We start from the raw sequence: 17,594 nt of genomic DNA on the forward strand, positions 1-17,594 counted from the left end.
GTCTGGAAATCTCCTCCAACTGTGCATGCACCGAAAACGCTGGTAAATTTACGAAGAAGACCAAAGAAAGAAGATGTCGCCATGAACTCCCATGTCAAGAATCTGCAGGAGGGGTAAGTAAAAAATCAGGGGCATTTACCCGGGGGGTGATCACATGGGCCGCTAATCACATGGCCGCTAATCACATGGGAGACAATGTTACATTGCATGAAAGAGTATCAGCCTCACTCACACCCGACAACACCCATCACCCCGTTGTGCTGGGAGAGGATGATGAGAGTTGTAGTTCAGCAACAGGTAAAATGCCAGTGGTTGCTATTGTAACACCTATTTGGGCCATACGGGGTTAATTCAGCAGCTAGTGCACTAGAGCATGGGTTACACGTGACTCTAACACTTCAGGTTAGGGCCTTCGCTATATGGAAGATTAAAGGTGTGGTGTAGTGTAACTACAACTCCCACAGGCTACTGTGCAATAACAAAAGACATGGGGGCAAATTCACTAAGATTCATAGTTGCGTCAGGCGTAACTTCGCCGAACTTCGCCGCACTTCGCCAGGCGTAGTTTCGCCAGCGCTCCGCAAATTCACTAAAATCCAAAGTTGCGCTCAGGGGTAGCATAAGGTTGTGAAGTTGCTCTAGCGTTGATTCGCTAAGCGAAGCGAAGTTACGCTAGCGATGGTTAATTTGCATACGGCGCCAAATCCAAATTTCAAAATCACTACAAATGCCTGGGAAACCTTCAAAACATCAAATACAATTGTTTTTTTGCCCTACACATGTGCCCACTGTATAGTTAAGTTGCCATGAGTCAGGAAATGTAGGGGGGAAGGAGGGATCTTTTTCAGCCTATCACCCATAATATAGAAAAAACGCCAGCGTTTTTTGGGACTTAGAAAAAATTTGAACTGTACTTGAAGCAATCCCTATCTACTCTACTGCACTTCGCCTGGTCTGAGGTGGCGAAGGAAGTCTGGCGTAAAAGGTAGCGTTCAGTACACTGCGCGCGTTAGTGAATTTGCGTAGTTACGTCCGTTGCGCAAATTCGCCAGGCGTAAGGGTGCAAAGTAACACTAGCGAATTTACGCCAGCGTTCATTAGTGAATTTGCGAAGTAACAAAAATGACCAGCGCTAGCGAATTGACGCTAGAGTATGCGCTTCGGCGCATAGTGAATTTGCCCCTTGGGCGCCAGGAGATTCTTAATAAAACAGAACAAGGTTTATTACTGTGCACGAGGCAAGTGACATCAGGTTTGTACTCACACAGGAGTTGAGGCAACAACATATAGAGACGTCACACAGATCTGCAGGCAGCTCACCTAGAGCCACACAGGCATTTCTCACAGAGGAAAGGTCTCCATTAGGCATTTGCAGAATTCACACACATTCCCTCCTGGAAGTTGTCAGGAAGCAGCTTGTACCCTACAGTCCCTCTTCACTGAGGTCCCTGACTGGAGGCAACACACAGAGCCTCTGGGAAGCTCCTCCCTTACTGCAAATCCTTGTTGGAGCTTCAGCTGCTCTTTCTCTCTCACCTCTCTGCCTTTCTCTCCTAGAGAGACTATAACAAGTCTGCCCTAGTGTATCTGTTCCTCATTCACGGGGTTACCTGCTCCCCGACTTGGTCACATGACTTCTTCTGGGCCTATTGCACTCAGTCCCCCTGAGCACATCCAGCTGGAATCACATCCAGAGGCAAAAGAGGAAGAGGCCACTCCCTGCACTCACTATATAGCAGTGTAGCAGGAAGTTGTCACACCTCTCCTGGCAGATCACTCCAAGAAAAAGGTGGGGGCCTTAAAGCTGCAGGGCAGATTAACCCGTAGGGGCCCGTACACTATTTTTTCAAAATGAAAATGCCATTGTGCCGTGTTAGTGTTAATGTGACCTGCTGATTGCTGTTGGACGTGGAAATAGCGAAATGGTTTTGAATGAAAGTGGCCATAACTAGAAAGTATTGGTGGCCGAGGCTAATAATAATGGTAGGCGTGGCTTATATTTGTGGTCGGCCCCCACACATTTTCACCTCACCAAATCTGACCTTCGTTGCAAAAAAGTTTGGACACCCCTGGCATTTACCATGTTTTTGGCTCAGCCTCCTTCTAAATGTCAGCTATCCCAACTGTCTGTGCAATGCCTGTATTCAGTAAATACTTGGGCCAAAAGCCTGGTATTAGCAGTCTAAAAATGCAAATATCTTGCAAACTGCTAAAAATAGAAAATGAATGTAAAATGCAAAAGTGCTCAGAGCTGCACCCCAAGTAAGTTTCTGGCAAAGCATTTTAGAGATTTGCTCCCCTTTTCTTCTATATTTCATTCTGGTTGAAATATAAGATCTTGTATAATAACAAACTGACTTTTAGGATAAAACTCCACAAGTGATTTAGATCAGTTTTTATGGGTCAGATTTGATCTAATCATGCCATACACAACACCACGAGATTTGTAGGATACTATGAAATCACATCCCCTATAGCTAGAATGTCATTCTGAATCAGATAAATTCAGATGCAGTCTTTAGTTCATGTTTTACACCTGACAGTCAATGTATTTCAATGAGAAGAAAATAACATTTGTTCAGTTGTGTCCAGGCCCGGATTTGTGGCGAGGCCACATAGGCCCGGGCCTAGGGCGGCACATTCTATGGGGAGCCTGTGCTCCCCAGTGCTCCGGCGCTTGCACCTTGGCGATTTTGCACCAGCGCGTGGTAGTGCGGGCGGGCGCTAGGACCGCGCAGAGCGCACGGCCTAGGGGCGCCCGCCCAGCGAATCCATCGCTGGTTGTGTCACACTAGAGGTAAATTTACCATCTAATTTACCCATAAGATTTTTGAATCAGTCCCATTACATTTTGACCCATGTGACTACATCAGTTTTGTTGATCTGATGCCTTAAGTAAATTTCCAATATACATTACTTACAATGTTTCAGATATTGTGATTCAGGGTGAGAAGTGCGAATATGTCACAGAGCTTCTTGCTGCTGAGAGATCTGACATAAACCTTAAACCTACAACTAAAAGCCTAAAAGGAGAACTAAAGCCTAACTAAAGAAGTAGGAAGAAATGATGGTTTGTGCTTCTGTACCAGACCAAGGCAACCACAGCCCTTTAGCAGTAAAGATCTGTGTCTCCAAAGATGCCCCAGTAGCTCCCCATCTTCTTTTCTGCTGATTCACTGATTCACATGCTCTGTGCTGCTGTCACTTACTGAGCTTAGGGAGCCACTCACAATATACAGTACACATAGAATAGAAATGTCACAATATAAGGCTGATTAGTAATTAATACACATAATTACTATATGGCAGCACAGAAACCAGTGCAATTAGCATCAGAATTGAATAATCAGCAAACCTGTAGCATCAGCTTATATTACAGCCAGGGAAGCTCATTTTCTGCTGGATAATTAGTGACGAGCCCTAAGCTTAGCTTCTCAACAGCCAATCAGAGCCCACTGAGCATGTGAGTGTCACAGACACTTTCCAAGATGGTGACCCCCTGTGACAAGTTTGAAGTCCTGGATCATTGCTGCTATTGACAAGCTCAAACTTTAGCCTTCGTGCAATAAGTTCACTGTATAAAATAAGGCATTATTTATTTCTGAGCCACAACCCCTGGGTTTTAGTGCTTTTTGCTCTCAGGTCATCTGGGTTCAGCCATGTTTTTTAACTGCTGAAAAGCCCCACCCACTCTATTGTATTTCGTATAAATAAGTTGGAATGGAAAACAGTCCCTGGGGCCTTCTAGAAATGGGCTGAATATTTTCATTTGCTGGAAGGAGGCAGAACAGGGAAACAAAGACTTAAAAAACCCCACTATAATAAAGAAATAATGAGGAAGAGTTAAAGGGACAGATTAGTCAGGGCCCATCAGCAACACAATACGGGGGAAAAAAGCCGAGTTTTTAAAGCATATGGGTAGAACAGAAAATAGTCTCTGAGTAGGGTTTGAGTTAGGGATGCACCGAAACCACTATTTTGGATTTGGCTGAACCCCCGAATCCTTTGTGAAAGATTCGGCTGAATAGCGAACCAAATCAGAATCCTAATTTGCATATGCAAATTAGGGATGGGAAGGGGAAAACATTTTTTATTTCCTTGTTTTGTGACAAATTTGTGACAATTTCCCTCGCCATCCCTAATTTGCATTTGCAAATTAGGATTCAGATTCGGTTCGGCCTGGCAGAAGGATTCGGGCAAATCCGAATCCTGCTGAAAAAGGCCGAATCCCAAACCGAATCCTGGATTTGGTGCATCCCAAGTTTAAGTGTAAAGTTGAATGTTGGTGTCTCTGGTGTTTGAGTGACAGCTCAGTAATTCAGGTGCAGATTCTGAACTGTTACAACTTTACAACATTGAGTTGATCCATTTCTCAGCAGCATCTCTGGAGTATCAGTAACTATTGTATCAAGTCTAACAGCTGCCTGTAATGAAACCCAGGGATTCTGCTCAGCAGGGACAAAGATATGAAATGTATCAACTAAATGTATCAATTTAGAACAGTTTACAGGGTCGGCGACCCTCCTCCCAGAGCTGAAAAACGGTCACACATAGAAAATAGAAAGTCATTGGAAAAAGTCATTATTACTGGTGATCTGTCTGAAAACAACTAGTTGTTTGAAGGTGAACAACCCCTTTAAAACCTTGTGTAAGATGTCTACCTGCTTTTATACAAGACACGACAGATGCGATAAGACGCCTGGATGGCATTACTCTCAAAAAAGACCAATATTTGGCCTGCTTGGATGTAGAGTCACTTTACACCAGCATTCCACATGATGTTGGACTAACTGCAGTCAGAGACATTCTCTTACAGAGTGATCAGCAATTTATTGAGAATAACGACTTTGTGGTTGAAATGTTAAAATTTGCACTTGCGCACAACTACTTTAATAGCAAGTACTACCACCAATTAAGGGGGACAGCAATGGGAAGTACATGGGCTCAGGGCCGCCATTAGAAATCACGGGGCCCCATACAACAACATTTTTGGGGCCCCCTGGGCTGCGCCCACGCTGATGACCAAGCTCCACCACATATGCCGCCCACTCCACATCGCAGTTAAAGACCACACAGACATCAGCGCTAAAAAAGTAACCCCCCCCCACACAAGTTATAAAAAGCTACTGATGCTTATAAGAAATTGGGGCCCCAAAAAAAAAATGTAAAAAAAAAATGTTTTTTAAAAAAAAACATTGGTGTCAGGGGCCCCCTTATAAGTTAAAAAAAACTTGGGGCCCCAAAAAAAAAAATGTAAAAAAAAACTAAAAAAAAAAAGCATTGGTGGCAGGGGCCCCCTTATAAGTTAAAAACAAATTGGGGCCCCGAAAAAAAATTAAAAAAAAAAAGTGTCAGGGGCCCCCTTACAAGTTAAAAAAATTGGGGCCCCAAAAAAAATGTTTTACAAAAAGATTGGTGGCAGGGGCCTATAGAATATTAAAATAATACATTGGTGGCCAGGGGATTAAAAAAAAAAATACACAAACTGGTGTTCAGTAGAATTGAACTCATGGCTTCAGGACTTCAACTTCGCCTCCTTTTGTGACTTTGGGTCTTTACGCCGCTTCAGGACTTCGGGACTTTGGCTTTTTCCGTGACTTCGGGTCTTTTCAGCGCATCGGCTTCGGCTTTTCGGCACTTCTGCATTCGGCAACGCAGAGGGAAGACGTACGGCTCGGGCGCTCGTAAGCGGGGCCCGGATCTTCAAAAAATGCAGCACTGCCGGGCCCCCCTTTATGTCCGGGCCCAGTACGCTTGTCCCCCCATTCCCCCCCTGATGGCGGCCCTGCATGCGCTCCCTCAAATGCCAATATTTATCTAGAGTGGTGGGAAAGAAATTTGGTATGTAGTGACGACTTACTTGAATACACCCAACCACTCTGGCTGTGTTATATAGACAATATAGTATTAATATGGTCTGACAGTAGTATTAAATTCTTCGAATTCATTAATAAACTCAATATTAATGATATCAATCTAAAAGTTACAGATCAAATTGACAGCAATACTGTGAATTTCTTGGATATACGAATTGATGGTGACCAAGAAAACAATCATTTATCATCCACAGTATACAGAAAAGAAACAGCTTCCAATAGCCTTCTAAACACACAGAGCTAGCATCCTAAAAATACCATCAATGGAATTCTAATAGGCCAATACTTGAGAGTGAAAAGACTGTGCCGCACCACTGATGACTTCAAAATAGAGGCCAAAAAACTATACTGGCACATTAGAGACAGGGGTTACAGCCATAACTCTATCAAAAAGGCCTATAACAGAAGCTGATAGGAGTTCTCTCCTTACGGCAAAGCAAAAGACACGTTTGCAATTAAACACCAATACTGAGACCACTAGACTCATTGGTGATTACAGTAAAGAACACAAAGAAATCACTAAGATACTTAATGTAAAGTTCATAGCGGGAAGTGGGAGTTAGATTCACACTTGGTAGTGAGTGTGGTGGAAGCCCAGGGATAAAGTCACAAATACTTGAAGCAGGCATTGTGAATATACAGGATTTAATGGAACTGAAAATTAACACAGAATCAGGTCAAAATCAGATGAAAAGTCAAAATAAAGTCTTTACCAGGCAGGCAATGAAAAACTGGAACAAAAACACGGGAACAAGACTCTGGAACTTGGAATCACAGGAAAACTGAACTTGGAACAAGAAATCACAGGAACAAACAGATTCAATGACTCAGCCCTGAGCAAAGCTCACATAGAGCCATTATGATTATGAAGATTTATATTCATCCAGGTCATGGTATATCTAGTATAAGTCAATCTAAAAACAACTGGACTTGCTGAGTAATCAATGAAGACGTTTCACTACTCATCTGAGAATTCCATATGCAGCTGGAGTATCAGAGAAACTCAGTGGGATTTTCAATAAACACCATGTTCCATTGTTTTTCAAACCAAGCAACACACTGAGACAAAAACTGGTACACCCAAAGGATCCAACACCAAAAGAAAAACAAAGCAATGTGGTATACGGAGTCCAGTGTAGTGAGGAGAGCACAGATCTATACATTGGGGAGACAAAACAACTGCTCACCAAGCGAATGGCTCAGCACAGGAGGGAGAACTCTACAGGACAAAACTCAGCTGTCTTTCTACACCTAAAAGACAAGGGACACTCCTTTGAAGACAGCAAGGTCCAAATCTTGGATAAAGAAGACGCTGGTTTGAACGAGGCGTGAAAGAGGCGATTCATGTCAAGGTGGAGAAACCATCCCTGAACAGAGGCGGGGGCCTTCGACACCACCTGTCTGCTACATACAATGTGATCTAACATCTGTACCCGGGGGATTCAGAACACGTCACACATCCATTCATACAACTCTCACAAGTAACAGCTGTATCTAGGAGTCACATGACACATTGGATAATCCTATCACAGTAACTACACAGAATCTACATCTCTGTGAGTTTCACCTCTCTGAAGAGTTACAATGTGCCATTGTGATTGGATTAGTGGAAGAGTTTATATGCCGAGAACTTCCCACACCAGTCAGTTGTACTGAAGAAGCTGCTCGGATGAGTAGTGAAACGTCTTCATTGATTACTCAGCAAGTCCAGTTGTTTTTATATTGACCTATACTAGATATAGAGCCATTATGTGAACCCAATAAAAGAAACTTGGTTCACAAATAAACTCAAAGGGTGCTACAAATGTGACAACGGTGTAGTGTGCCCATTTATCCGGAAAACAACTACAATCACCAGGAAAATTGATAATGTACAGTACAACATTGATAACTTTATCAATTGCAGAACTCAAGCCATTATAAATATCATACTATATATATATATATATCATACAATGCAATTGCGGTATTGAACATGTGGGGAAAACAATCAGAGAATTTCGATGCAGAATCATGGAACATGTAGGCAACACCAACCACAAAAGAAATACAACTGTAGCTAATAACATCAATACCATCATGCATGAAGGTAATACTCAAGTAGTGCATTTCATAGGAATTGAGAAAATTCGTTATACTACTTGTGTAGGTGATCGTGATAAATAACTCCTACAGAAAGAAGGCTTTACTTTCGCTCCCTTTCTTTGATAAAATATAATGCCATTGTGTTTACTTCTGATCCATGCTACAACTAATTGTGATGGAATCCAAGTATACGATTTCTTACACTGGTTTAGTCTGCTGTGTGGGCATTGCCCGATTGACTGTTGATTTTTAAAGTAACGATTAAAGGTGAAGTTTTAGGAGTCCCACTAGACTTCAGTTTCCTGTTGTTTCTTATATTGCTCAAACCTGCGGTTGTCAGACATATTTTTTATCTGTATCTCTTTCGAGCTCAACCTTATATTTGATAGAAGCAAAACTTGAAAGCTCTGCGCCCAAAACAAGGAGCCCAGTCCTGTCTGGTTTTTCTAATTTGGCAGGATTCTCCTTGATTGACATGGTGATCAGCCAATCACTGAAGGCGCAGTGGTTTCAAGGTGTTACCCCTATCTGGATATAATAAGTTGGATTTCACTAACATTCTGTTTACCAGTAGTTTCCATTCCCACATCAGTGTCCAGATGATTTCATAATCTATTTTCCCTAAAAGACATGGAAATATCCAGAAATGGAATTTATTTCTAATTTGTAATTTTATAAATGGGCCAAATATTATACTGGAGAATATGAATATATGGTCACAGAACAACCCCTCAGTGACTTCTGATATCCTTATCATTTACAGTAGGGGGTACATTATCCCTTATAATACATGAGTGATACTCAGAGTTCCCTGTACAACTCAGCCTGTAGCCTTGTGCCTTTATATGGTCACAGAACAACTCCTCAGTGACTTCTAATATCCTTATCATTTACAGTAGGGGGTACATTATCCCTTATAATACATGAGTGATACTCAGAGTTCCCTGTATTACTCAGCCTGCAGCCTTGTGCCTTTATATGGTCACAGAACAACCCCTCAGTGACTTCTAATATCCTTATCATTTACAGTAGGGGGTACATTATCCCTTATAATACATGAGTGATACTCAGAGTTCCCTGTATAACTCAGCCTGCAGCCTTGTGCCTTTATATGGTCACAGAACAACCCCTCAGTGACTTCTAATATCCTTATCATTTACAGTAGGGGGTACATTATCCCTTATAATACATGAGTGATACTCAGAGTTCCCTGTATAACTCAGCCTGCAGCCTTGTGCCTTTATATGGTCACAGAACAACCCCTCAGTGACTTCTAATATCCTTATCATTTACAGTAGGGGGTACATTATCCCTTATAATACATGAGTGATACTCAGAGTTCGTCTGTGATTTCTCATTTCTATTTGTGTTTCTTTCTCCAGGAAGATAAATTGGAAAACAAGAGAATATTGTCAGAGAAAGAGGAGAGGGAAGATTTGTATGAAAATCTGGATCATTATACCCCTGGGAAGTAGCAGGGGAGAAGCAGAAGACTCAGTGGCAGTTGTTGGATTATTTGTCACTAGAATTATTACCCAGAGATACAAGAAATATAAAATATACAACAAAACAAATCAAATCTTTTTGTATTAGTGTTGAATATAAAAGTATAAGATGTAAATAAATCCCCATATAAAGAATAAAAGAGATTCCAAAGAACAGATGACAGGGGGTGATGCACATCGGGTGCAATTGGATCAGGTGCAACTCAGTTTGGAACAGAAGGAAGGAATGAGCAGAACTATAGGAAGTACAAGGAGCACATTGAGGTGCAAGTTCATTTAATGAAAGAGTTTTATTGTACAAGTCAGTGGGGGGAAAGTGCAGGAGTGACTAGTGGATGTAAATGAGCCTATTGTGTGGGGCAATGTCATAACTTGGCTCACAGATGTTTCCTTAAGTAGCCAGGGCTTGGACTGGGATACAAAGGGCCCAGCAGAGATCCTGATGTGAAGGGCCCACCAGTCATTAGTGCCCCTTTAAATCCTACAGATTTCAAACCAACCACAAACTCAGATTCAGGACTAATGTTTTGGGGCAGTTGTTGGTCACACACCTCCCAACATTTTGAAAACAGAAAGAGGGACAAAACATTTTGCTACACGCAGTTCGGGATACATTTTTGAACACTCCCATTTTATGACCATGTCGATTTTACAACATATGGCAGGTTATGAAAGTTTGAGCACATTTTTCTATCTGTCTCTTTTTATCTTCCATCAGATACGTTTTTTTTAATCATAACTTTTTTTCCTTATTTCAGGCATTTGTTTTTGGAGGGACACACAAAACTAGTAATACTGCTGGATATAAGTGAAACACAAGTAAGAGCTGGGAAAGTTAGTAAAGAGTTAATGATCAGGATTCCGCTGTATGAGCTTCCTTCAATTAACTATTTAATTACCACATAGAGGAGAGTTGATAGACTTTAAGATAACATCGATTTCAGCAAAACTTCCAGTACCTGCACTGACTTCCCTTCCCCCTCTTTCCTTGTCTCCCTGATCTTTTATATCCCCTGCCCCTTTCTATTCTCCCAAATGTTTAAATCTTCCCTATTTTGCTCCACTAATGTAACTAATGTCTCCCAATTCTTTTACCTCTTATCTGCAGGTCCCTTAATGCAGTTTCTTTTCTCCTTTTCCTTTTTGGCTCCTTGTCTGCAGCACCTTATGACCCTCCTTGTCCCATATTCCTACTCTCCGGACCTTCACTTTATCTTCACTGGCAGAAAACTGTTTGAAACAATTGCTTCAGACTGCTGCTTCTCTTAATAACATGAAAGAGTAAAAGAGTAAAGAGTGATTGGACTGAATCTTTAATGAGAGAAGTGTACAGTTGAAATAAATTGTTTTAAAATTTCCTATATGACCATAACAGACAAAGAAATCTTGGGCCCACCGGGATTTTCCCCGGTTCCCCGGTGGGCCAGTCCAACCCTGTAAGTAACAGGAATATTAAGACAATGTCATACAGTGTTTTTATCACAGAGAACTAATGGTAAATACATTTATATGCCGTCAGATTGCAGAGAACTAAAAAGCTTTTATCTGCCATACTCAGTAACATTTGTAATTAAATGGGGACAGAACATTATGTTGTAATATAAATATCTCTGCACACCGGGAAAAAGAGTATATGGGAGTTTAACAAAGGCCAATGGCCAGGCTGTGTGAAAGCAGGCAGGCACTAGGACCTAGAAGCGCTGAATATGTAAATCCGGGTCTGGCAGTGACATGGAGCTACTTTGGGTGAATTAAATGCTGAATATTTCACAGCCTGAAAACAATTGTGGAACATTTCCTCGTCAGTCCTGTGTGACTTCCCTGCTGTGTCTCTGGCTGTCGGCTCTACTCTAGGATCAAATAAAATCAAGTGAAGGGAGTGAGGGAGTTTGAGGAGGAATTCTGATCCCAGACCAATGTGTAAAGAACAGGGACCCAGAGCAGCGATACTGTGACTTTTCATAGTTGTATTTACCTGCACCTTTCTCATAAGTTTATTTAGTTTTAACTTTTCCTTGAAGGTCGGCATCATTACTTCTAGGGACATGCTGAGTCTATAGCCTAGTTTTATAAGTTCAGGATATAAAATGTGACATTTCTAACCATATTCAGGTTTAGGGGTTAGTTCTCCTTCCTTCTTTCCTTTCCACTGGGCTAAGGGCAACTCTGGCAATGGGTTTAATGCCGGGCAGTGCCCTAACTAATGATTCTCACCCAGGCACCATCATCATCATCAGCACTCCCCCATACCCTGAATGCAGCATGAAGGGGCTCAGTGAATGTGGCAGTGAAGGTGTGTAAGTGTCTGATTGGCTCACTCAGCTCATAAAAGGACAGACATCCGGCCTCATAGTCCAGTGAGATCCTGATTCTCCTGCAGGAAGAGACGTGGGGTAACTTTGTGTCTCTGCTGTCATGTGTCACTGTATATTTATTATTATTCCATCTGCACAAACACCAGGACTTGTTATTATTCCCAATCCAGGACTGACCCCCTCCCCTCTCTATACTGGGATAGGCCACCCCTACCCCCCACTCCCCTGATTCACTGACCTCCACTTCCCAGTAATGTCGCCCTGAGGGGAAACTCCTGCTGCTTAAAGTCTGAGGAACCTGAAATCTCTCTGGGGTTTGTGGGTGACGCTGGTCTGTGAGTGAGTAGGAAGCAGATTTCCTGTCCCCTGATACAGATACAAGATTCCCAGCCGTGTTTATATCCAGTAACAGGTCTGTAGCCTACTGCCCAGGAAACCACTTTCCCTTTACCCCAGTCATAATCTCAGCTAAGCCTGTGAGTAATGTCTCTGAGATCAGATCCACATCCAGATCCCCTAAAGCAGGGACCTTTATATCATCTCTTCCATGTAACCTGTCTGTATCCCTCTGTGATTTCTGTTTTCTCTTTGCCAAAGAACGAAAAGCATTAAAGAATGAGAACAATTTATCATCTCTCTCTCTGGACTTATTATCTGCCCCCTCAGCCCCACAAAAGGCATGTGATTCCCATTCCTGTAGGACAGAGAGTGGATCTGCCATGTTGCACAGCTCCTCAATGTGACGGATCTTCCTGGACAGCTCGTCCTTCTTTATTTCCAACTGATGGATCAGATCAGAGAATGTGAGTGAGATCTTCTCTTTCTGGCTGGAGATGTCACTAAGGAGTTGCTTCTCTAGGGCTTCCATCTGTTTTCTGATGTCTCTAAACAGGGCAGTGACTCTCTCTATCTCACCGGCTGCTTTTTCTGCCACTTCTCTCCTGCGCTCCTGCAGTCTCTGGGCTCGTCTCTCAGTCTCCTCTCTCTCTGGCCTCAGTTTCTCCAGAACTTTCCTCACTTTCTCTTTCTTCTTCTCAGAGGCCTCACTCATCAGCTCCACCCTGTGGCCCCTGTGCTCCCTGTGCTCTCCGGCCAGACAGCAGGACACACAGATAAAGACAGACTCCTGACAGCAATAATACTTTAGGAGCTCATTGTGTACAGAACATTTTCTACCCATAAAGGAGTCGGTGGGTTGGGTCAGTACATGTTCTGCTGACTTGCTGTGCCCCCTCAGGTGGGTATCACACAGAGAAGCCTCACACAGGAGACAGGATTTAGCAGCAGGTACAGGAGAGAGGACACAGTAGGTGCAGAAGATCCCAGTCTCCCTCGGCTCTGTCTCAGTTGGACAGAATCTCTCCACCAGACCACGCAGTTTCCAGTCTGTTGTCAGTTCAGGTCTCCTACTAAATATCTTTCTACATTCAGGGCAGGAAGGATTTTCAAGGAAAGTTTCCTCCTGGGTGTCCCATGTTGTCCCAATACAGCCCCGGCAGAAGTTATGGCCACACGGCAGGGATACAGGATCAGTATAAATGCTCAGGCAGATGGAGCAGCTCAGCTCGTCTCTCAGATCAGCAGCCGCCATCACTGAAATCAGGAACAAGAAACAAAAATGAACTTTACTCGCTCTCTCTATAACCAGTGGGACTTGTTTTATCTCCTCCTCTCACACAGGGTGCGGCAAAATGTTTTACTTGGAGTCTACCTGTATGTTAAAGGGATATTTTCATGGGAAAACATGTTTTTTTTCAAAACGCATCAGTTAATCCACTTTTTAAAAGAGCAAACAGGTTTTATTTTATATTGAATTTTAAAAACAGACATGGGGCTAGACATATTGTCAGTTTCCCAGCTGCCCCCAGTCATGTGACTTGCGCTCTGATAAACTTCAGTCACTCTTTACTGCTGTACTGCAAGTTGGAGTAATATCACCCCCCGGCAACCTAACAACAGAACAATGGGAAGGTAACAGGATAGCAGCTCCCTAACACAAGAGAGGTTGTGCTCTGTTTGCTGTGTTTTCTCCCAGGCCCTTGCGGCTCTGGGGTGTTTGTTTTCTCATTTATTTTTTCATTTTTCATTTTGCCACTCAAGGCCCCCCCGGCAGCCCGTGCGCCACTGAAAATGTGGCCGTACGGAGGGGCCAGGGCCCGCCCCCCTCTAGTGACGCTACTGGATACAGACGAGACTCTGATGGAAAGTGAGGGCTTTGGCAGTATGGAGTCTGGTGAACAGAAAATGGGTGCTGATGCTGAGGAGCCAGGTTGCTACATTGCACTGGAAGCAGCTGAGAGTGATCTCAGAGACAGCATGGAGTTAAAGCATTCTCCGATGGAGGCAAGAAATGAGAGGCCGGTGAGTGAGGGGATAGTGGGAGCAGAGACTGTGCCACCAGGTGAGGGGGAGGCTGAAGTAGAGACTGCAGTGACCAGTAATAAACTGCATTGCAAGGTGCTGGTGATACTGGTGCAGAGACTATAATAGCCAATAAAGGCAAAGCTGGAGCAGAGACTATATGTCTATGTCATAGAATATGAGAAGATCATTAAATATCTAAAAGATTTCTCTGACTTAAGGCATTGACTCTCTGATTCAACAGCTGAACCTGCTAACTGGGGAAAGCAGAGCCAAGGCTTTAAGGGAATTGGCTTTTGTAAACAAGGAGTTGGAGGAGACTGACCTGCAAATGAAAGACATTTTAGACTATATTGAGCCATGGAAAGAACTCTATGATAATAAAAAACGCTTTGAGGAGATGCGGGAGGGTGGAGGAAATGTTGCATCTGTGAGAATAATGAAAGTTACAGAGTTGCTAAAGGAAAATGTATCAATGCAAAGTTCTCATGCAAATATTTCTGTTTCTGTGGGTCAGTGTACTGGCTCAGGTGAGCTGAATAATCCACTAAATGGCAGGGGGGAGGGGCAGCTGGGAGTGAGGGGCTGCAGGCAGGTGAGTACAGGTGAGTGAGCAGCAAGGTGTTTCTCTGCCTGGGGGTCTCAGTGCAACTGCTTCAGGAATATCTGTTGGGAGAGAGGGGGCAAAAGCGTCTGTTTGATGTGAATGCAGATGAGGAGTTGGAGGAAGATTTTGACAAAAGAAGGAATGTGGTTAAAATCAAATGGGTGAAAGAGAGGGAGGAATTTCCAGGCCAGCGCTTTGTGGCAAGAAATTTGATTAACGGACTTATGGGATTTACCCCTGCTGATGTGTTTGCCCTGCTAAGTATCACTGACACTGAGTTTGATCTAAGTTACAAACTGCCACAGGGGCTGGAGGAATTCTGGAGATTGTACCATCTGCAGAAGGGGACCAAGGAGTGGGAGGGTTTCAGAGTAACACCCGTCTCTAAGCAACAAACTCACCATAATGTCACCATAATCATGAAAAGTGAGTCTGTGCCCCCAGAAGACATTGTCATGTGGCTAAAGTGGTAGTGCACTGTTTTGTCTCCCCTAGTCAAGATATATGATGAGGAGGATTTCTGGGAGAGGGGGTCCAGACAAGGTCCAGGTAAAACTGAATTCCCAGGGGTATGTTCAGCAGCACTTGCCAAATTCATTCTTTATTGGTAAGAGCAGGGTGTGTGCTACTATGTTGGGCAGCCAAAATCCCATTTGCAGGGAAATGGACTGTACAAAAGTGTACTTTCTGTGGGGAGATTGGGCATCCCAGCAAAGAGTGTGTGAATAAGATCAGATGCAATCTGTGCTTGAGGGAAGTCCATGCTTATAGGGACTGCCCAGAGGCCTGGCACAACATAAAGAAGTCCTGCCCAAACATAGAGGAGCAAATGAGCAAAGAACTTTCTGAAGCTGTTCCCTCTGTATTGAGTACTGAGCGTGTGCTGGGTGCTGGGTGCTGGGGAGAAGGAAGCTACGGTGCCCATTCAGAAGAGAACGGAGGGTGGGGGAACAAAAAAGGTACAAAGAGACACACGTGCTCCTGCAAAGAGTAGTCATGTGGAAAACTGTGGGTAAAGATGGGAAAAAAGCATCTAAGGCAAAGAATGTACCTGGGAAAGTGACTTTTAATACTGGAAATAGGTTTGCATTGTTGAAGGGGGGTTCTTGGGGTGAGATGGTGGAGGAGGAATGGGGGGAGCTGGTAATGATGACTGAGGAGGAGCGGGAGAAAAGGAAAAACGCTTGTCAGAAAGACAGTGTCAGTAGGAAAAAGAAAAATGTTGCTGGGAGTCTCAGGAGTTAGAGTGGGAGTCTCTAAAGGAAGAGGAGATGATGGAGGAAGGGGAAGAGGTGCCTTTAGGGCCAAGAGTTCAGGTGAAGAGAGAGGCCACTAACAGATCATCAATTATAAGATTATCAATAAAAACCAAAAACATAAAGATCGATCTGTCACTTGATTTTCTTACTATAAATGCCTGTAGCATTAAGAACAGGAGGACCCGCTTTGTTGCCTTTGAATATATGAGAAATACAGAGGCAGACATTATTTTCCTACAGGAGACCAGATTTTCATCCCTACAGGAGATCAGGGAAGCAAAGAGAGATTGGAGGGAGGGACTTTCATTTTGGTCCATAGCCTGTGAGCCATCGGGGGGAGTAGCCATTCTCTTTAAGGGCAGTAAGCACTTTGTGGTGAAGAAGGTGGTAGACATACAGGTGGGCAGGTGTATGATACTTGATATTCAGCATGAAGGGAAACTCCTATGGCTAATTAACATCTATGGGCCTCTCTGAGGGGAGGGCTTTATTGACTGAAGTCAAGCAGTTTCTATGCACTTCTGTCCCAATCATTGTTGCTGGGGATTTTAACCAGGTCTTAAGTGCTGAGGACAGAACTGGGAGGCTGAATAAATATGAGAGCTTGTTCTTTAAGACTGATAGAAGATGCTGAGCTGCAGGACTTAGCCATTGTAAATGGGAGAAAAGCAGAACACACATATAGATGTGGGGAGCACAGCAGCAGAATTGATATGGTTTTTATCAAAAAGAAGTAAAGTTTTTCTAATTTTAAGGAAATAGGGGTTGAATTTTCAGACCATTTAGCTTTATTTTTTCATTATGGATGGGTTTTGGCAAAGGGCTTTGGAGGTTGGGGAAGGAGCTGCTAGAGGAGGAGAGTGTTAGAATGACTTTTAAGAATCTTTTACAGAATGAAGTATCTAAGAGTTTTTCGATTGTGTTTCAGATTGGTGGGAATCAGCTAAGGATACTTTCCGGACTTCTTTCCGATCTGTCTCTTTTAAAAAAGGGAGGGCTAAAGAGAAAGAGAGCTGGTCTCTAAGAAGGAAACTTGAGATCTGTATTTCGGACAGGGTGGGGGGAGAAAAAGTTAACCGGCTTAAGTACTTGTTGAGGCAGTGTCAGTACAACCGGCTTAAATCCCTGGTTCTGGAGAGGGACTACGGGAACTCAAATTCCCCGGACCCTTACCAGAACTGTAAGGAGACATTTAAAAAGAAGTGGGTTGAGTGCCTTTACAACCTTCAGGGTGAATTAGAAGTTTCTAGGGAGGGTATCCTGGAGGTTGTGAGGTCTTACTACACTGACCTTTACAAAGAAAGGGCTTTGGATTAAGGTTTCAAACACTGACAATTTGGACTTTTCCCCTTTGGTGTCAGAGATAACAGAGGAGGAAGTACTGCAGGCAATTGAATAACAGCAGAAAAGGAGGGCCCCTGGGCCAGATGGTTTCACTGCGGAGTTTTATAGCAAGTTTAAAAAGAGTTGGTTCCGGTTCTTACTGAAGTCTTTAATGGCTGTCTGACCAGCGGATGCCTTCCTAAATCTATGCAGTCCTCCTCTCTGGTTCTGATATCAAAGGGGAAGGATTCGAGGCACATTGA

The 17,594-nt window shown here is 43.3% G+C and overlaps 1 pseudogene; it reads right to left on the reverse strand.

The window, feature by feature from the left end:
* Positions 1-10,201: 10,201 nt before the first annotated feature.
* On the reverse strand, positions 10,202-13,486 carry LOC108704991 (annotated as a pseudogene).
* Positions 13,487-17,594: the final 4,108 nt, after the last annotated feature.

The sequence above is a fragment of the Xenopus laevis genome, chromosome 1S (genome assembly GCF_017654675.1).
Source record: "Xenopus laevis strain J_2021 chromosome 1S, Xenopus_laevis_v10.1, whole genome shotgun sequence".
Taxonomy (NCBI): domain Eukaryota; kingdom Metazoa; phylum Chordata; class Amphibia; order Anura; family Pipidae; genus Xenopus; species Xenopus laevis.